The following is a 25,018-nucleotide window of genomic DNA, read 5'->3' on the forward strand; positions in this document are numbered from 1 at the left end:
TAATGTGGCTATCATCCGAAAGTATGATTTAACTGGAGAAAGCCATGAAAACAATGTTGATGATTATTCCAATTCGCCAAACATCTCGACACTTTCCCAATATAAGCAAGCAGCAATCTCATATATTGCTGGGTATGTTGGAAAGAAAGTTAAAGAAAGCATTCACTGTAAAGAATGTAGTATGGCACTTGGTTCAGAAAGTGAAAAAGCATGTTCCAACTTCTTAGTTTTGAAAGATCATGGTAATCTTTTCAAACCAACATCAAGCGTCATCAAAGTATGTGAAGAAACTGAAAAATGCTTTCAGCGAATGCTAGTCATGACAGATGGACAACTTCCTCGTGCCCGTGGTATTTCTGATGCATTTGTTGTAGCAGTGTTAGCTTCATTATCCATACCCAGTCTTTTTACAGAGCTTGATCACCATCTTTTTGATTCACCAGTGGGTGAAAATCATGTTGTTCAGTTGATCAAAAGCATAATCAAAAGTTACTGTAAAGTCAAGTTTTATCATCTTGGAAAGAGTGCCACTGAGAATTCATCTGGAGAAAAAATTAGAAAGAAATTAAACAAACTTGTACTTTTTAACCATCAGTAATTGACACACATGATGTACAGTATCAAAGAGAATTAATTATTACTAAAGATTTACAGTGAGCAATGAATGCCCAGGCTGAAAGTGTAGACTTTGTCTCAAACATTGTACTAAATATTTACAGTGAGCAATTAATACCCAAGCTAAAGGTTCAGACTCTGTCTTAAACATTTCACTAAAGATTTAGAATGAACAATGAATGGCAAAGGCACCGAACTAAACGTTCAGACTCTGTCGTAAACATTTCACTAAAGATTTAGAATGAACAATGAATGTCCAAGGCACCGAACTAAACGGTTCAGATCCTGTCTTAAACATTTCGCAGTTACAAGATTTACAGTGAAAATTTGTCCAAGCTGAAACGTACAGCCACGGTCATAAATATTTTACATTATAAACTGCCTTCACTGATATTCTAAAAGTCACTTACCAATTTCTCGTTTCCATCAAGTAGTGCCAGAAACGTAAGTACATGACTCTATATTATACACAGTATTTTCAGATTTACACTTCGCGATATAAAAAAGCAGGAAATATAAATTTTTAGCTTAAAAATGCGGTCCCACATCGTCAATTAATGATTTTTCTTGTAATCTTTTCCCAAAAAGCTGCGATTTCAAAGAGAACGTATCTTCAAAAGTATTTTTAATCCACAAATGCAGAAAAGTATACTATTTTCTATAATATTTCATTGATGAGTGGGAACGACCAATATGGCCGACTCCTATTTTCATGGGAGAAACCGCTGAGATTTTCGGCTTCAATTTTGTATTCCGAGATGCGCTATCTAGTGTATTTGAGATATCTATGGTCTAGCCACTTCGTTTATTAAACTCGAAAGCGCGCTTTTTGGTTTTTGCGCCAAATTATTTATAAAATTCCACTTCAATTTTTCAGCATTCAAAATAAAGTTTAAAAATGTCAGCTGATGAATTTATTTTGTGGAAACACGGATTAAGTGAGAAGTGAGATATTCCAAGTGTGAATATTGGTCAGAATACGCGGCATATTCACGGCGTATTCACACTTAGAATACTGAAGAATACGATGCCGTATTCACACTAATATTCCATGTCGGAATACGCTTGCAATATGTGTTTTATTCACACCCGTATTCACATGTGAATACCTTGGAATACGGCGCTTTTCATGCAGTGTTCGAACTTTATATCCACTGTAAAATATTGTGTCTAGTGTATTCTCATCTTCATTAACGTTTTGGAATGTTTCACTTTCTTTTTCACGATTGGAGGTGTGAGGAAATTTTGACCAGCCAAAAAACTTTTTCTTACAAGTCCAAATTTGACAGAAGTAATTTCAAAAAGTATTTTTTAAAACAATATTATAGGAGTACTAACTTAGTATTAGTGAAAAATTGTCAGGTGTGGGATTCGAACCCACGCCCACCATTGTGGACCAGAATTCCTCACCACGTTTTTGAGTCTGGCGCCTTAGACCGCTCGGCCAACCTGACGAGTAGCTACCACAACAACAACACCTACTGGTATAAAAAAATGAAAATTATCCCTATATTATAATGTTAGAATTTTAAAAAAAAATGTTTCCGCCTGAGGTACATGCACCCTGACAGTGGCAATGGTGGAATTCAAACCCACGTCATATAAATGACCGGTGCCTAAAACCAGCGCCTTAGACCACTCGGCCACGCTACTAGCCAGCTGTCACAATTTGGCAAACCCTATTTCTACATAAGTGAGCAAAGTTTATTGCACTACTCTTTAAGTATAAAAAAGACGTGACAGTAATGCTAAAATTGCATGAAATTTGGCAGCGGTGGGATTCGAACCCACGCCATCGAAATGACTGGTGCCTTAAACCAGCGCCTTAGACCACTCGGCCACGCTACCGACAAAGCGTACCTGCCCAACTTTCCGTATTGGAAAGAGTACTTTCCCATAACGAGTACTATTGCCTGTGCAAAATGCATTACGATCATATGGTTAAGTATCTTTCTTATTTGTAGAAAAGTATACCAATCCGGATTGCAACTTTATATCCACTGTAAAATATTGTGTCTAGTGTATTCTCATCTTCATTACGTTTTTTGAATGTTATCACTTTCTTTTTCACGATTGATGGTGTGAGGAAATTTTGACCAGCCAAAAAACTTTTTCTTACATGTCCAAATTTGACAGAAGTAATTTCAAAAACTATTTTTTAAAACAATATTATAGGAGTACTAATTTAGTATTAGTGAAAAATTGTCAGGTGTGGGATTCGAACCCACGCCCACCATTGTGGACCAGAATTCCTCACCACGTTCTTAAGTCTGGCGCCTTAGACCGCTCGGCCAACCTGACGAGTAGCTACCACAACAACAACACCTACTGGTATAAAAAAATGAAAATTATCCCTATATTATGATGTTAAAATCTTAAAAAAAATGCACATGCACCCTGACAGTGGCAGCGGTGGGATTCGAACCCACGTCATATAAATGACCGGTGCCTAAAACCAGCGCCTTAGACCACTCGGCCACGCTACCTATGCCTGCAGCTGTCACAATTTGGCAAACCCTATTTCTACATAACTGAGCAAAGTTTATTGCATTACTCTTTAAGTATAAAAAAGACGTGACAGTAATGCTAAAATTGCATGAAATTTGGCAGCGGTGGGATTCGAACCCACGCCATCGAAATGACTGGTGCCTTAAACCAGCGCTTTAGACCACTCGTCCACGCTACCGACAAAGCGTTGCTGCCCAACTTTCCGTATTGGAAAGAGTACTTTCCCATAACGAGTACTATTGCCTGTGCAAAATGCATTACGATCATATGGTTAAGTATCTTTCTTATTTGTAGAAAGTATGCCAATCCGGATTAGAACTTTATATCCACTGTAAAATATTGTGTCTAATGTTTTCTCATCTTCATTAACGTTTTTGAATGTTTCACTTTCTTTTTCACGATTGGAGGTGTGAGGAAATTTTGACCAGCCAAAAAACTTTTTCTTACATGTCCAAATTTGACAAAAGTAATTTCAAAAAGTATTTTTTAAAACAATATTATAGGAGTACTAATGTATTAGTGAAAAATTGTCAGGTGTGGGATTCGAACCCACGCCCACCATTGTGGACCAGAATTCCTCACCACGTTCTTAAGTCTGGCGCCTTAGACCGCTCGGCCAACCTGACGAGCAGCTACCACAACAACAACACCTACTGGTATAAAAAAATGAAAATTATCCCTATATTATGATGTTAAAATCTTAAAAAAAATGCACATGCACCCTGACAATGACAGCGGGGGGATTCGAACCCACGTCATATAAATGACGGGTGCCTAAAACGAGCGCCTTAGACCACTCGGTAACTCTACCTAAGCCTGCAGCTGTCACAATTTGGCAAACCCTATTTCTACATAAGTGAGCAAAGTTTATTGCACTACTCTTTAAGTATAAAAAGACGTGACAGTAATGCTAAAATTGCATGAAATTTGGCAGCGGTGGGATTCGAACCCACGCCATCGAAATGACTGGTGCCTTAAACCAGCGCCTTAGACCACTCGTCCACGCTACCGACAAAGCGTTGCTGCCCAACTTTCCCTATTGCAAAGGGTACTTTCCCATAAGAGTACTATTGCCTGTGCAAAATGCATTACGATCATATGGTTAAGTATCTTTCTTATTTGTAAAAAGTATGCCAATCCGGATTAGAACTTTATATCCACTGTAAAATATTGTGTCTAGTGTATTCTCATCTTCATTAACGTTTTTGAATGTTTCACTTTCTTTTTCACGATTGGAGGTGTGAGGAAATTTTGACCAGCCAAAAAACTTTTTCTTACATGTCCAAATTTGACAGAAGTAATTTCAAAAACTATTTTTTAAAACAATATTATAGGAGTACTAATTTAGTATTAGTGAAAAATTGTCAGGTGTGGGATTCGAACCCACGCCCACCATTGTGGACCAGAATTCCTCACCACGTTCTTAAGTCTGGCGCCTTAGACCGCTCGGCCAACCTGACGAGTAGCTACCACAACAACAACACCTACTGGTATAAAAAAATGAAAATTATCCCTATATTATGATGTTAAAATCTTAAAAAAAATGCACATGCACCCTGACAGTGGCAGCGGTGGGATTCGAACCCACGTCATATAAATGACCGGTGCCTAAAACCAGCGCCTTAGACCACTCGGCCACGCTACCTATGCCTGCAGCTGTCACAATTTGGCAAACCCTATTTCTACATAAGTGAGCAAAGTTTATTGCACTACTCTTTAAGTATAAAAAAGACGTGACAGTAATGCTAAAATTGCATGAAATTTGGCAGCGGTGGGATTCGAACCCACGCCATCGAAATGACTGGTGCCTTAAACCAGCGCCTTAGACCACTCGGCCACGCTACCGACAAAGCGTACCTGCCCAACTTTCCGTATTGCAAAGAGTACTTTCCCATAACGAGTACTATTGCCTGTGCAAAATGCATTACGATCATATGGTTAAGTATCTTTCTTATTTGTAGAAAAGTATACCAATCCGGATTGCAACTTTATATCCACTGTAAAATATTGTGTCTAGTGTATTCTCATCTTCATTACGTTTTTGAATGTTTCACTTTCTTTTTCACGATTGATGGTGTGAGGAAATTTTGACCAGCCAAAAAACTTTTTCTTACATGTCCAAATTTGACAGAAGTAATTTCAAAAACTATTTTTTAAAACAATATTATAGGAGTACTAATTTAGTATTAGTGAAAAATTGTCAGGTGTGGGATTCGAACCCACGCCCACCATTGTGGACCAGAATTCCTCACCACGTTCTTAAGTCTGGCGCCTTAGACCGCTCGGCCAACCTGACGAGTAGCTACCACAACAACAACACCTACTGGTATAAAAAAATGAAAATTATCCCTATATTATGATGTTAAAATCTTAAAAAAAATGCACATGCACCCTGACAGTGGCAGCGGTGGGATTCGAACCCACGTCATATAAATGACCGGTGCCTAAAACCAGCGCCTTAGACCACTCGGCCACGCTACCTATGCCTGCAGCTGTCACAATTTGGCAAACCCTATTTCTACATAACTGAGCAAAGTTTATTGCATTACTCTTTAAGTATAAAAAAGACGTGACAGTAATGCTAAAATTGCGTGAAATTTGGCAGCGGTGGGATTCGAACCCACGCCATCGAAATGACTGGTGCCTTAAACCAGCGCCTTAGACCACTCGTCCACGCTACCGACAAAGCGTTGCTGCCCAACTTTCCGTATGGCAAAGAGTACTTTCCCATAAGGAGTACTATTGCCTGTGCAAAATGCATTACGATCATATGGTTAAGTATCTTTCTTATTTGTAGAAAGTATGCCAATCCGGATTAGAACTTTATATCCACTGTAAAATATTGTGTCTATGTTTCTCATCTTCATTAACGTTTTTGAATGTTTCACTTTCTTTTTCACGATTGGAGGTGTGAGGAAATTTTGACCAGCCAAAAAACTTTTTCTTACATGTCCAAATTTGACAAAAGTAATTTCAAAAAGTATTTTTTAAAACAATATTATAGGAGTACTAATTTAGTATTAGTGAAAAATTGTCAGGTGTGGGATTCGAACCCACGCCCACCATTGTGGACCAGAATTCCTCACCACGTTCTTAAGTCTGGCGCCTTAGACCGCTCGGCCAACCTGACGAGTAGCTACCACAACAACAACACTACTGGTATAAAAAATGAAAATTATCCCTATATTATGATGTTAAAATCTTAAAAAAAATGCACATGCACCCTGACAGTGGCAGCGGTGGGATTCGAACCCACGTCATATAAATGACCGGTGCCTAAAACCAGCGCCTTAGACCACTCGGCCACGCTACCTATGCCTGCAGCTTTCACAATTTGGGAAACCGTGTTTCTACATAACTGAGCAAAGTTTATTGCATTACTCTTTAAGTAAAAAAAGACGTGACAGTAATGCTAAAATTGCATGAAATTTGGCAGCGGTGGGATTCGAACCCACGCCATCGAAATGACTGGTGCCTTAAACCAGCCTTAGACCACTCGCCACGCTACCGACAAAGCGTTGCTGCCCAACTTTCCCTATTGCAAAGGGTACTTTCCCATAAGGAGTACTATTGCCTGTGCAAAATGCATTACGATCATATGGTTAAGTATCTTTCTTATTTGTAAAAAAGTATGCCAATCCGGATTAGAACTTTATATCCACTGTAAAATATTGTGTCTAGTGTATTCTCATCTTCATTAACGTTTTTGAATGTTTCACTTTCTTTTTCACGATTGGAGGTGTGAGGAAATTTTGACCAGCCAAAAAACTTTTTCTTACATGTCCAAATTTGACAGAAGTAATTTCAAAAAGTATTTTTTAAAACAATATTATAGGAGTACTAATTTAGTATTAGTGAAAAATTGTCAGGTGTGGGATTCGAACCCACGCCCACCATTGTGGACCAGAATTCCTCACCACGTTCTTAAGTCTGGCGCCTTAGACCGCTCGGCCAACCTGACGAGTAGCTACCACAACAACAACACCTACTGGTATAAAAAATGAAAATTATCCCTATATTATGATGTTAAAATCTTAAAAAAAATGCACATGCACCCTGACAGTGGCAGCGGTGGGATTCGAACCCACGTCATCTAAATGACCGGTGCCTAAAACCAGCGCCTTAGACCACTCGGCCACGCTACCTAAGCCTGCAGCTGTCACAATTTGGCAAACCCTTTTCTACATAACTGAGCAAAGTTTATTGCATTACTCTTTAAGTATAAAAAAGACGTGACAGTAATGCTAAAATTGCATGAAATTTGGCAGCGGTGGGATTCGAACCCACGCCATCGAAATGACTGGTGCCTTAAACCAGCGCTTAGACCACTCGGCCACGCTACCGACAAAGCGTTCCTGCCCAACTTTCCGTATGGCAAAGAGTACTTTCCCATAACGAGTACTATTGCCTGTGCAAAATGCATTACGAATATGGTTAAGTATCTTTCTTATTTGTAGAAAGTATGCCAATCCGGATTGCAACTTTATATCCACTGTAAAATATTGTGTCTAATGTTTTCTCATCTTCATTAACGTTTTTGAATGTTTCACTTTCTTTTTCACGATTGAGGTGTGAGGAAATTTTGACCAGCCAAAAAACTTTTCTTACATGTCCAAATTTGACAAAGTAATTTCAAAAAGTTTTTTTAAAACAATATTATAGGAGTACTAATTTAGTATTAGTGAAAAATTGTCAGGTGTGGGATTCGAACTCACGCCCACCATTGTGGACCAGAATTCCTCACCACGTTCTTAAGTCTGGCGCCTTAGACCGCTCGGCCAACCTGACGAGTAGCTACCACAACAACAACACCTACTGGTATAAAAAAATGAAAATTATCCCTATATTATGATGTTAAAATCTTAAAAAAAATGCACATGCACCCTGACAGTGGCAGCGGGGGATTCGAACCCACGTCATATAAATGACGGTGCCTAAAACAGCGCCTTAGACCACTCGGAACTCTACCTAAGCCTGCAGCTGTCACAATTTGGCAAACCCTATTTCTACATAAGTGAGCAAAGTTTATTGCACTACTCTTTAAGTATAAAAAAGACGTGACAGTAATGCTAAAATTGCATGAAATTTGGCAGCGGTGGGATTCGAACCCACGCCATCGAAATGACTGGTGCCTTAAACCAGCGCTTAGACCACTCGTCCACGCTACCGACAAAGCGTTGCTGCCCAACTTTCCCTATTGGCAAAGGTACTTTCCCATAAGGAGTACTATTGCCTGTGCAAAATGCATTACGATCATATGGTTAAGTATCTTTCTTATTTGTAAAAAAGTATGCCAATCCGGATTAGAACTTTATATCCACTGTAAAATATTGTGTCTAGTGTATTCTCATCTTCATTAACGTTTTTGAATGTTTCACTTTCTTTTTCACGATTGGAGGTGTGAGGAAATTTTGACCAGCCAAAAAACTTTTTCTTACATGTCCAAATTTGACAGAAGTAATTTCAAAAACTATTTTTTAAAACAATATTATAGGAGTACTAATTTAGTATTAGTGAAAAATTGTCAGGTGTGGGATTCGAACCCACGCCCACCATTGTGGACCAGAATTCCTCACCACGTTCTTAAGTCTGGCGCCTTAGACCGCTCGGCCAACCTGACGAGTAGCTACCACAACAACAACACCTACTGGTATAAAAAAATGAAAATTATCCCTATATTATGATGTTAAAATCTTAAAAAAAATGCACATGCACCCTGACAGTGGCAGCGGTGGGATTCGAACCCACGTCATATAAATGACCGGTGCCTAAAACCAGCGCCTTAGACCACTCGGCCACGCTACCTATGCCTGCAGCTGTCACAATTTGGCAAACCCTATTTCTACATAAGTGAGCAAAGTTTATTGCACTACTCTTTAAGTATAAAAAAGACGTGACAGTAATGCTAAAATTGCATGAAATTTGGCAGCGGTGGGATTCGAACCCACGCCATCGAAATGACTGGTGCCTTAAACCAGCGCCTTAGACCACTCGGCCACGCTACCGACAAAGCGTACCTGCCCAACTTTCCGTATTGGAAAGAGTACTTTCCCATAACGAGTACTATTGCCTGTGCAAAATGCATTACGATCATATGGTTAAGTATCTTTCTTATTTGTAGAAAAGTATACCAATCCGGATTGCAACTTTATATCCACTGTAAAATATTGTGTCTAGTGTATTCTCATCTTCATTACGTTTTTGAATGTTTCACTTTCTTTTTCACGATTGATGGTGTGAGGAAATTTTGACCAGCCAAAAAACTTTTTCTTACATGTCCAAATTTGACAGAAGTAATTTCAAAAACTATTTTTTAAAACAATATTATAGGAGTACTAATTTAGTATTAGTGAAAAATTGTCAGGTGTGGGATTCGAACCCACGCCCACCATTGTGGACCAGAATTCCTCACCACGTTCTTAAGTCTGGCGCCTTAGACCGCTCGGCCAACCTGACGAGTAGCTACCACAACAACAACACCTACTGGTATAAAAAATGAAAATTATCCCTATATTATGATGTTAAAATCTTAAAAAAAATGCACATGCACCCTGACAGTGGCAGCGGTGGGATTCGAACCCACGTCATATAAATGACCGGTGCCTAAAACCAGCGCCTTAGACCACTCGGCCACGCTACCTATGCCTGCAGCTGTCACAATTTGGCAAACCCTATTTCTACATAACTGAGCAAAGTTTATTGCATTACTCTTTAAGTATAAAAAAGACGTGACAGTAATGCTAAAATTGCATGAAATTTGGCAGCGGTGGGATTCGAACCCACGCCATCGAAATGACTGGTGCCTTAAACCAGCGCTTTAGACCACTCGTCCACGCTACCGACAAAGCGTTGCTGCCCAACTTTCCGTATTGGCAAAGGGTACTTTCCCATAACGAGTACTATTGCCTGTGCAAAATGCATTACGATCATATGGTTAAGTATCTTTCTTATTTGTAGAAAAGTATGCCAATCCGGATTAGAACTTTATATCCACTGTAAAATATTGTGTCTATGTTTTCTCATCTTCATTAACGTTTTTGAATGTTTCACTTTCTTTTTCACGATTGGAGGTGTGAGGAAATTTTGACCAGCCAAAAAACTTTTTCTTACATGTCCAAATTTGACAAAAGTAATTTCAAAAAGTATTTTTTAAAACAATATTATAGGAGTACTAATTTAGTATTAGTGAAAAATTGTCAGGTGTGGGATTCGAACCCACGCCCACCATTGTGGACCAGAATTCCTCACCACGTTCTTAAGTCTGGCGCCTTAGACCGCTCGGCCAACCTGACGAGTAGCTACCACAACAACAACACCTACTGGTATAAAAAAATGAAAATTATCCCTATATTATGATGTTAAAATCTTAAAAAAAATGCACATGCACCCTGACAATGACAGCGGGGGGATTCGAACCCACGTCATATAAATGACGGGTGCCTAAAACGAGCGCCTTAGACCACTCGGTAACTCTACCTAAGCCTGCAGCTGTCACAATTTGGCAAACCCTATTTCTACATAAGTGAGCAAAGTTTATTGCACTACTCTTTAAGTATAAAAAAGACGTGACAGTAATGCTAAAATTGCATGAAATTTGGCAGCGGTGGGATTCGAACCCACACCATCGAAATGACTGGTGCCTTAAACCAGCGCCTTAGACCACTCGTCCACGCTACCGACAAAGCGTTGCTGCCCAACTTTCCCTATTGCAAAGGGTACTTTCCCATAAGGAGTACTATTGCCTGTGCAAAATGCATTACGATCATATGGTTAAGTATCTTTCTTATTTGTAAAAAAGTATGCCAATCCGGATTAGAACTTTATATCCACTGTAAAATATTGTGTCTAGTGTATTCTCATCTTCATTAACGTTTTTGAATGTTTCACTTTCTTTTTCACGATTGGAGGTGTGTGGAAATTTTGACCAGCCAAAAAACTTTTTCTTACATGTCCAAATTTGACAGAAGTAATTTCAAAACTATTTTTTAAAACAATATTATAGGAGTACTAATTTAGTATTAGTGAAAAATTGTCAGGTGTGGGATTCGAACCCACGCCCACCATTGTGGACCAGAATTCCTCACCACGTTCTTAAGTCTGGCGCCTTAGACCGCTCGGCCAACCTGACGAGTAGCTACCACAACAACAACACCTACTGGTATAAAAAATGAAAATTATCCCTATATTATGATGTTAAAATCTTAAAAAAAATGCACATGCACCCTGACAGTGGCAGCGGTGGGATTCGAACCCACGTCATATAAATGACCGGTGCCTAAAACCAGCGCCTTAGACCACTCGGCCACGCTACCTATGCCTGCAGCTGTCACAATTTGGCAAACCCTATTTCTACATAAGTGAGCAAAGTTTATTGCACTACTCTTTAAGTATAAAAAAGACGTGACAGTAATGCTAAAATTGCATGAAATTTGGCAGCGGTGGGATTCGAACCCACGCCATCGAAATGACTGGTGCCTTAAACCAGCGCCTTAGACCACTCGGCCACGCTACCGACAAAGCGTACCTGCCCAACTTTCCGTATTGGAAAGAGTACTTTCCCATAACGAGTACTATTGCCTGTGCAAAATGCATTACGATCATATGGTTAAGTATCTTTCTTATTTGTAGAAAATACCAATCCGGATTGCAACTTTATATCCACTGTAAAAATTGTGTCTAGTGTATTCTCATCTTCATTACGTTTTTGAATGTTTCACTTTCTTTTTCACGATTGATGGTGTGAGGAAATTTTGACCAGCCAAAAAACTTTTTCTTACATGTCCAAATTTGACAGAAGTAATTTCAAAAACTATTTTTTAAAACAATATTATAGGAGTACTAATTTAGTATTAGTGAAAAATTGTCAGGTGTGGGATTCGAACCCACGCCCACCATTGTGGACCAGAATTCCTCACCACGTTCTTAAGTCTGGGCCTTAGACCGCTCGGCCAACCTGACGAGTAGCTACCACAACAACAACACCTACTGGTATAAAAAAATGAAAATTATCCCTATATTATGATGTTAAAATCTTAAAAAAAATGCACATGCACCCTGACAGTGGCAGCGGTGGGATTCGAACCCACGTCATAAATGACCGGTGCCTAAAACCAGCGCCTTAGACCACTCGGCCACGCTACCTATGCCTGCAGCTGTCACAATTTGGCAAACCCTATTTCTACATAAGTGAGCAAAGTTTATTGCACTACTCTTTAAGTATAAAAAAGACGTGACAGTAATGCTAAAATTGCATGAAATTTGGCAGCGGTGGGATTCGAACCCACGCCATCGAAATGACTGGTGCCTTAAACCAGCGCCTTAGACCACTCGGCCACGCTACCGACAAAGCGTATCTGCCCAACATTCCGTATTGGAAAGAGTACTTTCCCATAACGAGTACTATTGCCTGTGCAAAATGCATTACGATCATATGGTTAAGTATCTTTCTTATTTGTAGAAAAGTATACCAATCCGGATTGCAACTTTATATCCACTGTAAAATATTGTGTCTAGTGTTTTCTCATCTTCATTACGTTTTTGAATGTTTCACTTTCTTTTTCACGATTGATGGTGTGAGGAAATTTTGACCAGCCAAAAAACTTTTTCTTACATGTCCAAATTTGACAAAAGTAATTTCAAAAAGTATTTTTTAAAACAATATTATAGGAGTACTAATTTAGCATTAGTGAAAAATTGTCAGGTTTGGGATTCGAACCCACGCCCACCATTGTGGACCAGAATTCCTCACCACGTTCTTAGGTCTGGCGCGTTAGACCGCTCGGCCAACCTGAGGGGTAGCTACCACAACAACAACACCTACTGGTATAAAAAAATGAAAATTATCCCTATATTATATGTTAAAATCTTAAAAAAAAATGTTTCCGCATGAGGTACATGCACCCTGACAGTGGCACCGCCTGTGGCCGGGATTCGAACCCACGTCATCTTAATGACTGGTGCCTAAAACCAGCGCCTTAAACGACTCGGCCACGCTACCTAAGCCTGCAGCTATCACAATTTGGGAAACCCTGTTTCTACATAACTGAGCAAAGTTTATTGCATTATTCTTTAAGTATAAAATAGACGTGACAGTAATGCTAAAATTGCATGAAATTTGGCAGCGGTGGGATTCGAACCCACTTCATCGAAATGACTGGTGCCTTAAACCAGCGCCTTACACCACTCGGCCACGCTACCGACAAAGCGTTGCTGCCCAACTTTCCCTATTGCAAAGGGTACTTTCCTATCACGAGTACTATTGCCTGTGCAAAATCCATTACGATCATATGGTTAAGTATCTTTCTTATTTGTAAAAAAGTATGCCAATCCGGATTAGAACTTTATATCCACTGTAAAATATTGTGTCTAGTGTATTCTCATCTTCATTAACGTTTTTAATGTTTCACTTCCTTTTTCACGATTGGAGGTGTGAGGAAATTTTGACCAGCCAAAGAACTTTTTCTTACATGTCCAAATTTGACAGAAGTAATTTCAAAAACTATTTTTTAAAACAATATTATAGGAGTACTAATTTAGTATTAGTGAAAAATTGTCAGGTGTGGGATTCGAACCCACGCCCACCATTGTGGACCAGAATTCCTCACCACGTTCTTAAGTCTGGCGCCTTAGACCGCTCGGCCAACCTGACGAGTAGCTACCACAACAACAACACCTACTGGTATAAAAAAATGAAAATTATCCCTATATTATGATGTTAAAATCTTAAAAAAAATGCACATGCACCCTGACAGTGGAAGCAGTGGGATTCGAACCCACGTCATATAAATGACCGGTGCCTAAAACCAGCGCCTTAGACCACTCGGCCACGCTACTTATGCCTGCAGCTGTCACAATTTGGCAAACCCTATTTCTACATAAGTGAGCAAAGTTTATTGCACTACTCTTTAAGTATAAAAAAGACGTGACAGTAATGCTAAAATTGCATGAAATTTGGCAGCGGTGGGATTCGAACCCACGCCATCGAAATGACTGGTGCCTGAAACCAGCGCCTTACACCACTCGGCCACGCTACCGACAAAGCGTTGCTGCCCAACTTTCCCTATTGCAAAGGGTACTTTCCCATAACGAGTACTATTGCCTGTGCAAAATGCATTACGATCATATGGTTAAGTATCTTTCTTATTTGTAAAAAAGTATGCCAATCCGGATTAGAACTTTATATCCACTGTAAAATATTGTGTCTAGTGTATTCTCATCTTCATTAACGTTTTTGAATGTTTCACTTCCTTTTTCACGATTGGAGGTGTGAGGAAATTTTGACCAGCCAAAGAACTTTTTCTTACATGTCCAAATTTGACAGAAGTAATTTCAAAAACTATTTTTTAAAACAATATTATAGGAGTACTAATTTAGTATTAGTGAAAAATTGTCAGGTGTGGGATTCGAACCCACGCCCACCATTGTGGACCAGAATTCCTCACCACGTTCTTAAGTCTGGCACCTTAGACCGCTCGGCTAACCTGACGAGTAGCTACCACAACAACAACACCTACTGGTATAAAAAAATGAAAATTATCCCTATATTATGATGTTAAAATCTTAAAAAAAAAAGTTTCTGCATGAGGTACATGCACCCTCACAGTGGCAGTGGTGGGATTTTACCCACGTCATCTAAATGACCGGTGCTTAAAACCAGCGCCTTAGACCACTCGGCCACGCTAATTAAGCCTGCAGCTGTCACAATTTGGCAAACCCTGTTTCTACATAATTGAGCAAAGTTTATTGCATTACTCTTTAAGTATAAAACAGACGTGACAGTAATGCTAATATTGCATGAAATTTGGCAGCGGTGGGATTCGAACCCACGCCATCGAAATGACTGGTGCCTTAAACCAGCGCCTTAGACCACTCGGCCACGCTACAGACAAAGCGTTCCTGCCCAACTTTCCGTATTGCAAAGAGTACTTTCCCATAACGAGTACTATTGCCTGTGCAAAATGCATTACGATCATATGGTTAAGTATCTTTCTTATTTGTAGAAAAGTATGCCAATCCGGATTGCAACTTTATATCGACTGTAAAATATTGTGTCTAGTGTATTCTCATCTTCATTAACGTTTTTGAATGTTTCACTTTCTTTTTCACGATTGATGGTGTGAGGAAATTTTGACCAGCCAAAAAACTTTTTCTTACATGTCCAAATTTGACAGAAGTAATTTCAAAAAGTAGTTTTAAAACAATATTATAGGAGTACTAATTTAGTATTAGTGAAAAATTGTCAGGTGTGGGATTCGAACCCACGCCCACCATTGTGGACCAGAATTCCTCACCACGTTCTTAAGTCTGGCGCCTTAGACCGCTCGGCCAACCTGACGAGTAGCTACCACAACAACAACACCTACTGGTATAAAAAAATGAAAATTATAGATAGATAGATAGATAGATAGATAGATAGATAATTTAATAGTTTCTCCCAGAAGGGTATTTCAGAACCTATTTACAATATTTAAGAAATAATTATATTATACTGGATAATTTACAATTAAAACTAAACTATGTTTAATAGAATGTTAAAAAGCTAATAGTATTTACAATGTCGATAACAGGCTAAAATGACAGTAAATGATCTTTCAAATGAGTTTTAAAAGTCTTAAGTGATGTACATTCCTTCAGTTTACTATCTAGGTTGTTCCAAATCACAGCTCCTCTATACGCAAATGACTGTTGACCTGTACTTGTTTTGAACCGGGGTATTTGTACTAAGTTGCAATACCTAGTTGACCTATTATGAATAGAAGTTGTCTTCTCGAACATATCACAGAGGTATTTTGGCGCTAAAGTGTTCATGCATTTATAAGTCATAACCGCATCACGGAAATAGAGCAATTTGTCGACAGTCAGCCACTCCAGATCTTTAAGTAATGGGGTTACATGATCATATTTCTTAGATCCTGTGGTTATTTTACTTGCAAATTTTGAACCGATTGAAGTTTCTTCATGTTAGCATTTGTTGTATTTGACCACACTGTGGAACAATATAACATTTTATTGATCACTAACGAGGATATTATCATGGTGAGTGTGCTCTTATCGAAGTTGTTTTTAACTCGGTTATCTGGCACAATTTGTGGAGGCAAGATGATACTACTTTAGAGATATGTTTGTCATAACTTAGGTGTTTGTCCATCAACATTCCTAGATCTTTCGCCCAATCAACAGGTTCTAAAAGCTTTCCCATGAAAGGAACCGAGATATTAACATCGAGCTCTCTTATCAACTGTCTTGTTCCAAGAATCATAAATTTAGTTTTGTCTGGGTTGACCAGAAGACTGTTTTCGCAGCACCAAGTCGCGATCATATGTAGATCTTGTTCCAAGTTTTTTACAGCGTTGTCAACTTCTGATAGAGGAAACGATAACAGTAACTTTGTATTCTACATATGATTCCAGATTGCCATTGTAGGAAGTAGCGGGTAAATCGTTTACGTATATACAGAAGAGCAGTGGCGATAAAATGGCCCCCTGAGGTACCCCATGAGTTAATAATAGTGGCTCCGATATTGTAGAATCAATACGAGTGACTTGAGAGCGGTCAGTTAGGTAACTTCTAAACCAATTTATTGTGGAATTAGAAGCTCCGACATTGAATAATTTTTGGAGTAGCCTCTGGTGATTTATACTATCGAACGCCTTTGAGAGATCCAGCAACACTAGCGCTGTAAGCTTCTTTTTGTCCATGGCATCTAAGATTGAGTCAGTGGTGAAAATATTTAATGTTTCCGTCGAATGGAGTGTTTTGTTTCCACTTTGGTGGGGAGTTAATCGCTTGTAGTTGATTAAGTAGGAATTCAATTGTTCAAGAGCTAATTTTTCACACACTTTCGACGCTACTGCTAGTAGTGACACTGGTCGGTTATTAAAGGGTAGTTCATGATCACCTTCTTTATGTATAGGAATGAGCTCCGTGCCAGTGGAAAGGTAGAAGTTCGGAAAGAACAGTTAATAATATCCGTAAGAGGACCCAAAATGACTGGAAGACAGTCTTTTATTATCTTTGGGTTAATTAAATCTGGGCCGGGAGATTTATTGTTAGGTAAAGATAACACCACTCGACGAACTTCATAACAAGATACCGCCCTAAACGAAAATTGATCGTTTTCCGGTATATAAACTTTTTCATAGGGTTCCTGCAGAGCGATGTTATTAGCAGCTGCTAGATGAATAGATTTCTTTGCAGCATTTTCACCAACTGATGAAAAAAATTGGTTGAATTCGTTTGCGATAGATTTGTGATCTTTGGTGTAAATTTGTCTCTCTTGGCTCTTTGATGGTACCAGACGGTTTATTATTTTTCAGATAGACCTCGGGTTATCTTTGTGTTGCTGTACTTCATTAGAATTATGTTCATTTTCTGCCTTCCTGAGAGCTTTTTTAATATTATTTCGGTAGATCTTGTAAATTTCCCAGTCCTTAGTGTCACGCGTAATTAGAAATTGATGGTGTAATCGGTCTCTCTCTTTCATTTGGTTTCTAAGATTTTGTGTGATAAAAGGGCAAGGTCGATTACGAATCGCTGTTGTTTTAATCGGTGCGTGAACATCTAGTGTTGATTGCACAACATGGTTAAAGCGATGGAGTTTGCTATTTACATCTTCCTCTTCCAAAACGGATAAGAGGGAGTCTGACTTTCTAGCTAGATCGGTGAAGAAGTCATTAGGTACATAGTTTTTGTAGCTACGCGTAGTGATATATCTTGTGGCTTGTCTAGGAGGTTTAAGTTTGAGTTCCGCGTACACTGGCAAATGGTCGCTGATAGATGCGTTTAATACCCCACTTCGGCTAACTAACGACTTCGACGACACTATGATGACATCTAGCAATGAACAAGTTGAATTCGTGATCCTCGTTGCGGTTTCGATGATTTGGGTAAGGTTCATTTCATTTAAAAATTTTTCAAGAGATTTATACTCTGCGCAACCACTCTTCAATGCATCACAATTTAGGTCTCCTAGGATCAGGATTGGTTTGTTTAATAATAAAGCTTCCATATAGTTTGGCTTAAGAGCGTCTTCCAAACAGTTCAAGGGACAGTCAGGTGGCCTGTAAGTTACACAGATTAAAAACGATTTGGATTTTTTATACTGAACATTTATCCATTGTTGATGGAAGTTGTCTTCAGAGATAGAAGACAGAGACTTTATGACAGATGCTTTAAGTTCTTTACGAACATACGTGCACACCCCTCCACCTCGTTTATGAAGGCGGTCTAATCTTAAAAGATTGAAACCTTCTATTTTTACTTCAGCAGACGATACACTTGTATTTAGCCACGTTTCTGATATTGTTAAGATATCAAATTTTTCATTTCGCGTCAGTTCTCTCATTTCGGTGAGATGTACATTGTTCCTAAGCGAGCGGATGTTTAAATGAGCCACTTTAAGCCTGTTGTTTTTAAGTTATACCTCGAATTCTGGATTCCTGATAAACTTGGTGACTGAGTTTTGGACATAGGAATTGGGATTAGATTATTTAAGTTTCTCTTTTTTGAATTAGTGCAAGATAATATACCAGGGCGTCGTAAAGAAACTATAGGGATTTGCTTGCTGACTTTATTCTGCCGTGTTGATGGGTTAATCAAGTTATTATTTGACTGATGGAAATATTCTTCGGGAGGAATGAGCATATGTGTCGTGTCAGATATTACATTCTGGTTATCTGGCTGACTAATTGTAGGTGTTTGTGCCAATTGTTTGGTTGGTGATTCGAACGGCCTGTCCGAAAATCCCTCTTGCTCGATCGCCAGTGATCATTCGGGGACACAGGGTCGTTACGAGGTGTTAGATTAAATGAAAAATCTCTCGGAGGTAAGCGGACCATCCGCTCAACGTGTTGATTTTTCTTTATGAGTTTGAACGTTTGTTTGATGTTCTACAGATATATCCTTATGTTGGCTCTCACTTAACGATAAGGAGTCTGTCCATTTGGTTTGTTTTGGATCAATAATTAATGATGCGTCACCTACGCCTTCAGAGATTTTGGGCTGATCAGATGTAAACGCCTGTTCATTGTTCAGGATAATTGTAGGTGATTGGAGCGTGGCATTTTGTTCTCCTTTTTTACAATGGCTTTGTTCTTGAGTTAATACTTGGGCGCTTTTACAATCATTACTTATTGTTACATCCATGCTTAGTGATGCTTTGGAGGCTTCGGGATTAAATTCTGAGAGCATCAATTCGTCCGGCGCACGATCGGTTTCGTCTACCAGATTAGATTTAATTTCTAAGTGAGCAATTTTTATCTTGAGCAGATCTAGTTCCGATCTAAGTTGTTCAGATTTCTTTCTCTCGTCGGCGAGTTCCAACGTAATGCATTGAATGTTGTTTAAGTATGTATCTATCGGGTCAAGTATCTTATTTGCATTTGCCAGACTTTGCAGGGCATCAGTTCTCGATTGTAAAATTTCATAGTTTAACTTCATATCATCCAATTCCGCCCGGATACTTTCACATGAACACTTACAGCTTGATGTATTTTCTGAGTGATTCATTTCCACTACTTTGGCTTCCATTAGCGTGGACGACGACTTGTCAGCAGTGCAACCCAAATCAAGACGCAAAGCCCTCCTGCTACAAATGTTAACTAGAATTTGTCTTAAACGTTCACCCGCTTTCCTTAAAATAATAAGGTTTTCTGTTTCCCAAAGTACCATGTGAAACACAGGTCAGAGAATTCGCTTTTGAAACGCCGAGATTGACCTCCTGGCGATGTCCATTTGCCCGATTCTTTGAGATTATTTTCAACGAACTCTTTCAACAGTTCGTAGTTATTTTTCCATTTGATTCGTTTACCATCATATGTGACATTTAGATAAGCATTATTGCTACATAGTGCAACCGCCATGTTGTTGAGTTTGAGAACGAGAATTATCCCTATATTATGATGTTAAAATCTTAAAAAAAAAATGTTTCCGCATGAAGTACATGCACCCTGACAGTGGCACCGCCGGTGGGATTCGAACCCACGTCATCTAAATGACTGGTGCCTAAAACCAGCGCCTTAAACCACTCGGCCACGCTACCTAAGCCTGCAGCTGTCACAATTTGGGAAACCCTGTTTCTACATAATTGAGCAAAGTTTATTGCATTACTCTTTAAGTATAAAATAGACGTGACAGTAATGCTAAAATTGCATGAAATTTGGCAGCGGTGGGATTCGAACAAACGCCATCGAAATGACTGGGGCCTTAAACCAGCGCCTTAGACCACTCGGCCAAACTACCGACAAAGCGTTCCAGCCCAACTTTCCGTATTGCAAAGAGTACTTTCCCATAACGCGCGGTCTAAGGCGCCAGACTTAAGAACGTGGTGAGGAATTCTGGTCCACAATGGTGGGCGTGGGTTCGAATCCCACACCTACTACCAACAACACCTACTGGTATAAAAAAATGAAAATTATCCCTATATTATGATGTTAAAATCTTAAAAAAAATGCACATGCACCCTGACAGTGGCAGCGGTGGGATTCGAACCCACGTCATCTAAATGACCGGTGCCTAAAACCAGCGCCTTAGACCACTCGGCCACGCTACCTAAGCCTGCAGCTATCACAATTTGGGAAACCCTGTTTCTACATAACTGAGCAAAGTTTATTGCATTACTCTTTAAGTATAAAATAGACGTGACAGTAATGCTAAAATTGCATGAAATTTATCAGCGGTGGGATTCGAACCCACGCCATCGAAATGACTGGTGCCTGAAACCAGCGCCTTAGACCACTCGGCCACGCTACCGACAAAGCGTTCCTGCCCAACTTTTCGTATTGCAAAGAGTACTTTCCCATAACGAGTACTATTGCCTGTGCAAAATGCATTACGATCATATGGTTAAGTATCTTCCTTATTTGTAGAAAAATATGCCAATCCGGATTGCAACTTTATATCCACTGTAAAATATTGTGTCTAGTGTATTCTCATCTTCATTAACGTTTTTGAATGTTTCACTTTCTTTTTCACGATTGATGGTGTGAGGAAATTTTGTCTAGCCAAAAAACTTTTTCTTACATGTCCAAATTTGACAGAAGTAATTTCAAAAAGTATTTTTTAAAACAATATTATAGGAGTACTAATTTAGTATTAGTGAAAAATTGTCAGGTGGGATTCGAACCCACGCCCACCATTGTGGACCAGAATTCCTCACCACGTTCTTAAGTCTGGCGCCTTAGACCGCTCGGCCAACCTGAGGAGTAGCTACCACAACAACAATACCTAGTGGTATAAAAAAAAGAAAATTATCCCTATATTATGATGTTAAAATCTTAAAAAAAAATGTTTCCGCATGAGGTACATGCACCATGACAGTGGCAGCGGTGGGATTTGAACCCACGTCATCTAAATGACTGGTGCCTAAAACCAACGCCTTAGACCACTTGGCCACGCTACCTAAGCCTGCAGCTGTCACAATTTCGAAAACCCTGTTTCTACATAACTGAGCAAAGTTTATTGCATTACTCTTTAAGTATAAAATAGACGTGACAGTAATGCTAAAATTGCATGAAATTTGGCAGCGGTGGGATTCGAACCCACGCCATCGAAATGACTGGTGCCTGAAACCAGCGCCTTAGACCACTCGGCCACGCTACCGACAAAGCGTTCCTGCCCAACTTTCCGTTTTGCAAAGAGTACTTTCCCATAACGAGTACTATTGCCTGTGCAAAATGCATTACGATCATATGGTTAAGTATCTTTCTTATTTGTAGAAAAATATGCCAATCCGGATTGCAACTTTATATCCACTGTAAAATATTGTGTCTAGTGTATTCTCATCTTCATTAACGTTTTTGAATATTTCACTTTCTTTTTCACGATTGATGGTGTGAGGAAATTTTGTCCAGCCAAAAAACTTTTTCTTACATGTCCAAATTTGACAGAAGTAATTTCAAAAAGTATTTTTTAAAACAATATTATAGGAGTACTAATTTAATATTAGTGAAAAATTGTCAGGTGTGGGATTCGAACCCACGCCCACCATTGTGGACCAGAATTCCTCACCACGTTCTTGAGTTTGGCGCCTTAGACCGCTCGGCCAACCTGACGAGTAGCTACCACAACAACAACACGTACTGGTATAAAAAAATGAAAATTATCCCTATATTATGATGTTAAAATCTTAAAAAAAATGTTTCCGCATGAGGTACATGCACCCTGACAGTGGCAGCGGTGGGATTCGAACCCACGTCATCTAAATGACTGGTGCCTAAAACCAGCGCCTTAGACCACTCGGCCACGCTACCTAAGGCTGCAGCTATCACAATTTGGCAAACCCTGTTTCTACATAACTGAGCAAAGTTTATTGCATTACTCTTTAAGTATAAAATAGACGTGACAGTAATCCTAAAATTGCATGAAATATGGCAGCGGTAGGATTCGAACCCACGCCATCGAATTGACTGGTGCCTTAAACCAGCGACTTAGACCACTCGGCCACGCTACCGACAAAGCGTTGCTGCCAAAATTTCCGTAATGCAAAGGGTACTTTCCCATTTACGAGTACTATTGCCTGTGCAAAATGCATTACATTCATATGGTTGAGTATCTTTCTTATTTGTAGAAAAGTATGCTAATCCGGATTGGAACTTTATATCCACTGTAAAATATTGTGCCTAGTGTATTCTCATCTTCATTAACGTTTTTGAATGTTTCACTTTCTTTTTCACGATTGGAGGTGTGAGCAAATTTTGACCAGCCAAAAAACTTTTTCTTACATAACCAAATTTGACAGAAGTAATTTCAAAAAGTATTTTTTAAAACAATATCATAGGAGTACTAATTTAGTATTAGTGAAAAATTGTCAGGTTTGTGATTCGAACCCACGCCCACCATTGTGGACCAGAATTCCTCACCACGTTCTTAAGTCTGGCGCCTTAGACCGCTCGGTCAACCTGAGGAGTAGCTACCACAACAACAATACCTACTGGTATAAAAAAAAGAAAATTATCCCTATATTATGATGTTAAAATCTTAAAAAAAAATGTTTCCGCATGAGGTACATGCACCATGACAGTGGCAGCGGTGGGATTTGAACCCACGTCATCTAAATGACTGGTGCCTAAAACCAACGCCTTAGACCACTCGGCCACGCTACCTAAGCCTGCAGCTGTCACAATTTCGAAAACCCTGTTTCTACATAACTGAGCAAAGTTTATTGCATTACTCTTTAAGTATAAAATAGACGTGACAGTAATGCTAAAATTGCATGAAATTTGGCAGCGGTGGGATTCGAACCCACGCCATCGAAATGACTGGTGCCTGAAACCAGCGCCTTAGACCACTCGGCCACGCTACCGACAAAGCGTTCCTGCCCAACTTTCCGCTTTGCAAAGAGTACTTTCCCATAACGAGTACTATTGCCTGTGCAAAATGCATTACGATCATATGGTTAAGTATCTTTCTTATTTTTAGAAAAATGCCAATCCGGATTGCAACTTTATATCCACTGTAAAATATTGTGTCTAGTGTATTCTCATCTTCATTAACGTTTTTGAATGTTTCACTTTCTTTTTCACGATTGATGGTGTGAGGAAATTTTGTCCAGCCAAAAAACTTTTTCTTACATGTCCAAATTTGACAGAAGTAATTTCAAAAAGTATTTTTTAAAACAATATTATAGGAGTACTAATTTAGTATTAGTGAAAAATTGTCAGGTGTGGGATTCGAACCCACGCCCACCATTGTGGACCAGAATTCCTGACCACGTTCTTGAGTCTGGCGCCTTAGACCGCTCGGCCAACCTGACGAGTAGCTACCACAACAACAACACGTACTGGTATAAAAAAATGAAAATTATCCCTATATAATGATGTTAAAATCTTAAAAAAAATGTTTCCGCATGAGGTACATGCACCCTGACAGTGGCAGCGGTGGGATTCGAACCCACGTCATCTAAATGACTGGTGCCTAAAACCAGCGCCTTAGACCACTCGGCCACGCTACCTAAGGCTGCAGCTATCACAATTTGGCAAACCCTGTTTCTACATAACTGAGCAAAGTTTATTGCATTACTCTTTAAGTATAAAATAGACGTGACAGTAATCCTAAAATTGCATGAAATATGGCAGCGGTAGGATTCGAGCCCACGCCATCGAATTGACTGGTGCCTTAAACCAGCGACTTAGACCACTCGGCCACGCTACCGACAAAGCGTTGCTGCCAAAAATTTCCGTAATGCAAAGGGTACTTTCCCATTTACGAGTACTATTGCCTGTGCAAAATGCATTACATTCTTATGGTTGAGTATATTTCTTATTTTTAGAAAAGTATGCTAATCCGGATTGGAACTTTATATCCACTGTAAAATATTGTGCCTAGTGTATTCTCATCTTCATTAACGTTTTTGAATGTTTCACTTTCTTTTTCACGATTGGAGGTGTGAGCAAATTTTGACCAGCCAAAAAACTTTTTCTTACATGTCCAAATTTGACAGAAGTAATTTCAAAAAGTATTTTTTAAAACAATATCATAGGAGTACTAATTTAGTATTAGTGAAAAATTGTCAGGTTTGTGATTCGAACCCACGCCCACCATTGTGGACCAGAATTCCTCACCACGTTCTTAAGTCTGGCGCCTTAGACCGCTCGGCCAACCTGAGGAGTAGCTACCACAACAACAATACCTACTGGTATAAAAAAAAGAAAATTATCCCTATATTATGATGTTAAAATCTTAAAAAAAAATCTTTCCGCATGAGGTACATGCACCATGACAGTGGCAGCGGTGGGATTTGAACCCACGTCATCTAAATGACTGGTGCCTAAAACCAACGCCTTAGACCACTCGGCCACGCTACCGACAAAGCGTTCCTGCCCAACTTTCCGTTTTGCAATGAGTACTTTCCCATAACGAGTACTATTGCCTGTGCAAAATGCATTACGATCATATGGTT

The 25,018-nt window shown here is 39.3% G+C and overlaps 47 non-coding genes across 47 annotated transcripts; all 47 read right to left on the reverse strand.

Moving 5' to 3' along the window:
• Nucleotides 1–1,971: 1,971 nt before the first annotated feature.
• Nucleotides 1,972–2,069, reverse strand: Trnal-caa. Its single transcript is given in 2 exon segments — nt 1,972–2,017; nt 2,032–2,069. It is a non-coding gene; the product is annotated as a tRNA-Leu (tRNA).
• Nucleotides 2,070–2,381: 312 nt separating this feature from the next.
• Nucleotides 2,382–2,463, reverse strand: Trnal-aag. Its single transcript has one exon. It is a non-coding gene; the product is annotated as a tRNA-Leu (tRNA).
• Nucleotides 2,464–2,818: 355 nt separating this feature from the next.
• On the reverse strand, nt 2,819–2,916 carry Trnal-uaa. The gene is given in 2 exon segments: nt 2,819–2,864; nt 2,879–2,916. It is a non-coding gene; the product is annotated as a tRNA-Leu (tRNA).
• Nucleotides 2,917–3,019: 103 nt separating this feature from the next.
• On the reverse strand, nt 3,020–3,101 carry Trnal-uag. Its single transcript has one exon. It is a non-coding gene; the product is annotated as a tRNA-Leu (tRNA).
• Nucleotides 3,102–3,651: 550 nt separating this feature from the next.
• Nucleotides 3,652–3,749, reverse strand: Trnal-uaa. The gene is given in 2 exon segments: nt 3,652–3,697; nt 3,712–3,749. It is a non-coding gene; the product is annotated as a tRNA-Leu (tRNA).
• A 302-nt stretch (nt 3,750–4,051) lies between these two features.
• Trnal-aag lies at nt 4,052–4,133 on the reverse strand. The gene has a single exon. It is a non-coding gene; the product is annotated as a tRNA-Leu (tRNA).
• A 352-nt stretch (nt 4,134–4,485) lies between these two features.
• Trnal-uaa lies at nt 4,486–4,583 on the reverse strand. Its single transcript is given in 2 exon segments — nt 4,486–4,531; nt 4,546–4,583. It is a non-coding gene; the product is annotated as a tRNA-Leu (tRNA).
• Nucleotides 4,584–4,686: 103 nt separating this feature from the next.
• On the reverse strand, nt 4,687–4,768 carry Trnal-uag. The gene has a single exon. It is a non-coding gene; the product is annotated as a tRNA-Leu (tRNA).
• A 118-nt stretch (nt 4,769–4,886) lies between these two features.
• Nucleotides 4,887–4,968, reverse strand: Trnal-aag. Its single transcript has one exon. It is a non-coding gene; the product is annotated as a tRNA-Leu (tRNA).
• Nucleotides 4,969–5,321: 353 nt separating this feature from the next.
• On the reverse strand, nt 5,322–5,419 carry Trnal-uaa. Its single transcript is given in 2 exon segments — nt 5,322–5,367; nt 5,382–5,419. It is a non-coding gene; the product is annotated as a tRNA-Leu (tRNA).
• A 103-nt stretch (nt 5,420–5,522) lies between these two features.
• On the reverse strand, nt 5,523–5,604 carry Trnal-uag. Its single transcript has one exon. It is a non-coding gene; the product is annotated as a tRNA-Leu (tRNA).
• Nucleotides 5,605–5,722: 118 nt separating this feature from the next.
• Nucleotides 5,723–5,804, reverse strand: Trnal-aag. Its single transcript has one exon. It is a non-coding gene; the product is annotated as a tRNA-Leu (tRNA).
• A 351-nt stretch (nt 5,805–6,155) lies between these two features.
• On the reverse strand, nt 6,156–6,253 carry Trnal-uaa. Its single transcript is given in 2 exon segments — nt 6,156–6,201; nt 6,216–6,253. It is a non-coding gene; the product is annotated as a tRNA-Leu (tRNA).
• A 101-nt stretch (nt 6,254–6,354) lies between these two features.
• Nucleotides 6,355–6,436, reverse strand: Trnal-uag. Its single transcript has one exon. It is a non-coding gene; the product is annotated as a tRNA-Leu (tRNA).
• Nucleotides 6,437–6,986: 550 nt separating this feature from the next.
• Nucleotides 6,987–7,084, reverse strand: Trnal-uaa. The gene is given in 2 exon segments: nt 6,987–7,032; nt 7,047–7,084. It is a non-coding gene; the product is annotated as a tRNA-Leu (tRNA).
• Nucleotides 7,085–7,186: 102 nt separating this feature from the next.
• Trnal-uag lies at nt 7,187–7,268 on the reverse strand. The gene has a single exon. It is a non-coding gene; the product is annotated as a tRNA-Leu (tRNA).
• A 117-nt stretch (nt 7,269–7,385) lies between these two features.
• Nucleotides 7,386–7,466, reverse strand: Trnal-aag. Its single transcript has one exon. It is a non-coding gene; the product is annotated as a tRNA-Leu (tRNA).
• Nucleotides 7,467–7,813: 347 nt separating this feature from the next.
• Nucleotides 7,814–7,911, reverse strand: Trnal-uaa. The gene is given in 2 exon segments: nt 7,814–7,859; nt 7,874–7,911. It is a non-coding gene; the product is annotated as a tRNA-Leu (tRNA).
• A 734-nt stretch (nt 7,912–8,645) lies between these two features.
• On the reverse strand, nt 8,646–8,743 carry Trnal-uaa. Its single transcript is given in 2 exon segments — nt 8,646–8,691; nt 8,706–8,743. It is a non-coding gene; the product is annotated as a tRNA-Leu (tRNA).
• A 103-nt stretch (nt 8,744–8,846) lies between these two features.
• Nucleotides 8,847–8,928, reverse strand: Trnal-uag. Its single transcript has one exon. It is a non-coding gene; the product is annotated as a tRNA-Leu (tRNA).
• Nucleotides 8,929–9,046: 118 nt separating this feature from the next.
• Trnal-aag lies at nt 9,047–9,128 on the reverse strand. The gene has a single exon. It is a non-coding gene; the product is annotated as a tRNA-Leu (tRNA).
• A 353-nt stretch (nt 9,129–9,481) lies between these two features.
• Trnal-uaa lies at nt 9,482–9,579 on the reverse strand. Its single transcript is given in 2 exon segments — nt 9,482–9,527; nt 9,542–9,579. It is a non-coding gene; the product is annotated as a tRNA-Leu (tRNA).
• A 102-nt stretch (nt 9,580–9,681) lies between these two features.
• Nucleotides 9,682–9,763, reverse strand: Trnal-uag. The gene has a single exon. It is a non-coding gene; the product is annotated as a tRNA-Leu (tRNA).
• A 554-nt stretch (nt 9,764–10,317) lies between these two features.
• Nucleotides 10,318–10,415, reverse strand: Trnal-uaa. Its single transcript is given in 2 exon segments — nt 10,318–10,363; nt 10,378–10,415. It is a non-coding gene; the product is annotated as a tRNA-Leu (tRNA).
• Nucleotides 10,416–11,153: 738 nt separating this feature from the next.
• Trnal-uaa lies at nt 11,154–11,251 on the reverse strand. Its single transcript is given in 2 exon segments — nt 11,154–11,199; nt 11,214–11,251. It is a non-coding gene; the product is annotated as a tRNA-Leu (tRNA).
• Nucleotides 11,252–11,353: 102 nt separating this feature from the next.
• Nucleotides 11,354–11,435, reverse strand: Trnal-uag. Its single transcript has one exon. It is a non-coding gene; the product is annotated as a tRNA-Leu (tRNA).
• Nucleotides 11,436–11,553: 118 nt separating this feature from the next.
• Nucleotides 11,554–11,635, reverse strand: Trnal-aag. Its single transcript has one exon. It is a non-coding gene; the product is annotated as a tRNA-Leu (tRNA).
• A 349-nt stretch (nt 11,636–11,984) lies between these two features.
• Nucleotides 11,985–12,081, reverse strand: Trnal-uaa. The gene is given in 2 exon segments: nt 11,985–12,030; nt 12,045–12,081. It is a non-coding gene; the product is annotated as a tRNA-Leu (tRNA).
• A 103-nt stretch (nt 12,082–12,184) lies between these two features.
• On the reverse strand, nt 12,185–12,264 carry Trnal-uag. Its single transcript has one exon. It is a non-coding gene; the product is annotated as a tRNA-Leu (tRNA).
• Nucleotides 12,265–12,382: 118 nt separating this feature from the next.
• Trnal-aag lies at nt 12,383–12,464 on the reverse strand. Its single transcript has one exon. It is a non-coding gene; the product is annotated as a tRNA-Leu (tRNA).
• Nucleotides 12,465–13,238: 774 nt separating this feature from the next.
• Trnal-aag lies at nt 13,239–13,320 on the reverse strand. The gene has a single exon. It is a non-coding gene; the product is annotated as a tRNA-Leu (tRNA).
• Nucleotides 13,321–13,673: 353 nt separating this feature from the next.
• Trnal-uaa lies at nt 13,674–13,771 on the reverse strand. The gene is given in 2 exon segments: nt 13,674–13,719; nt 13,734–13,771. It is a non-coding gene; the product is annotated as a tRNA-Leu (tRNA).
• Nucleotides 13,772–14,074: 303 nt separating this feature from the next.
• Trnal-cag lies at nt 14,075–14,156 on the reverse strand. The gene has a single exon. It is a non-coding gene; the product is annotated as a tRNA-Leu (tRNA).
• A 354-nt stretch (nt 14,157–14,510) lies between these two features.
• Nucleotides 14,511–14,608, reverse strand: Trnal-uaa. The gene is given in 2 exon segments: nt 14,511–14,556; nt 14,571–14,608. It is a non-coding gene; the product is annotated as a tRNA-Leu (tRNA).
• Nucleotides 14,609–14,924: 316 nt separating this feature from the next.
• On the reverse strand, nt 14,925–15,006 carry Trnal-aag. Its single transcript has one exon. It is a non-coding gene; the product is annotated as a tRNA-Leu (tRNA).
• A 353-nt stretch (nt 15,007–15,359) lies between these two features.
• On the reverse strand, nt 15,360–15,457 carry Trnal-uaa. Its single transcript is given in 2 exon segments — nt 15,360–15,405; nt 15,420–15,457. It is a non-coding gene; the product is annotated as a tRNA-Leu (tRNA).
• A 5,132-nt stretch (nt 15,458–20,589) lies between these two features.
• Nucleotides 20,590–20,671, reverse strand: Trnal-uag. Its single transcript has one exon. It is a non-coding gene; the product is annotated as a tRNA-Leu (tRNA).
• Nucleotides 20,672–20,789: 118 nt separating this feature from the next.
• Nucleotides 20,790–20,871, reverse strand: Trnal-cag. The gene has a single exon. It is a non-coding gene; the product is annotated as a tRNA-Leu (tRNA).
• A 567-nt stretch (nt 20,872–21,438) lies between these two features.
• Trnal-uag lies at nt 21,439–21,520 on the reverse strand. Its single transcript has one exon. It is a non-coding gene; the product is annotated as a tRNA-Leu (tRNA).
• A 118-nt stretch (nt 21,521–21,638) lies between these two features.
• On the reverse strand, nt 21,639–21,720 carry Trnal-cag. Its single transcript has one exon. It is a non-coding gene; the product is annotated as a tRNA-Leu (tRNA).
• A 354-nt stretch (nt 21,721–22,074) lies between these two features.
• Trnal-caa lies at nt 22,075–22,172 on the reverse strand. The gene is given in 2 exon segments: nt 22,075–22,120; nt 22,135–22,172. It is a non-coding gene; the product is annotated as a tRNA-Leu (tRNA).
• A 116-nt stretch (nt 22,173–22,288) lies between these two features.
• On the reverse strand, nt 22,289–22,370 carry Trnal-uag. Its single transcript has one exon. It is a non-coding gene; the product is annotated as a tRNA-Leu (tRNA).
• Nucleotides 22,371–23,140: 770 nt separating this feature from the next.
• Nucleotides 23,141–23,222, reverse strand: Trnal-uag. Its single transcript has one exon. It is a non-coding gene; the product is annotated as a tRNA-Leu (tRNA).
• A 118-nt stretch (nt 23,223–23,340) lies between these two features.
• On the reverse strand, nt 23,341–23,422 carry Trnal-cag. Its single transcript has one exon. It is a non-coding gene; the product is annotated as a tRNA-Leu (tRNA).
• Nucleotides 23,423–23,774: 352 nt separating this feature from the next.
• Nucleotides 23,775–23,872, reverse strand: Trnal-caa. Its single transcript is given in 2 exon segments — nt 23,775–23,820; nt 23,835–23,872. It is a non-coding gene; the product is annotated as a tRNA-Leu (tRNA).
• Nucleotides 23,873–23,988: 116 nt separating this feature from the next.
• Trnal-uag lies at nt 23,989–24,070 on the reverse strand. Its single transcript has one exon. It is a non-coding gene; the product is annotated as a tRNA-Leu (tRNA).
• A 771-nt stretch (nt 24,071–24,841) lies between these two features.
• Trnal-uag lies at nt 24,842–24,923 on the reverse strand. Its single transcript has one exon. It is a non-coding gene; the product is annotated as a tRNA-Leu (tRNA).
• Nucleotides 24,924–25,018: the final 95 nt, after the last annotated feature.

Source organism: Dendronephthya gigantea, unplaced genomic scaffold, assembly GCF_004324835.1.
Source record: "Dendronephthya gigantea isolate DGI-Jeju-01 unplaced genomic scaffold, DenGig_1.0 000057F, whole genome shotgun sequence".
Lineage (NCBI taxonomy): Eukaryota > Metazoa > Cnidaria > Anthozoa > Malacalcyonacea > Nephtheidae > Dendronephthya > Dendronephthya gigantea.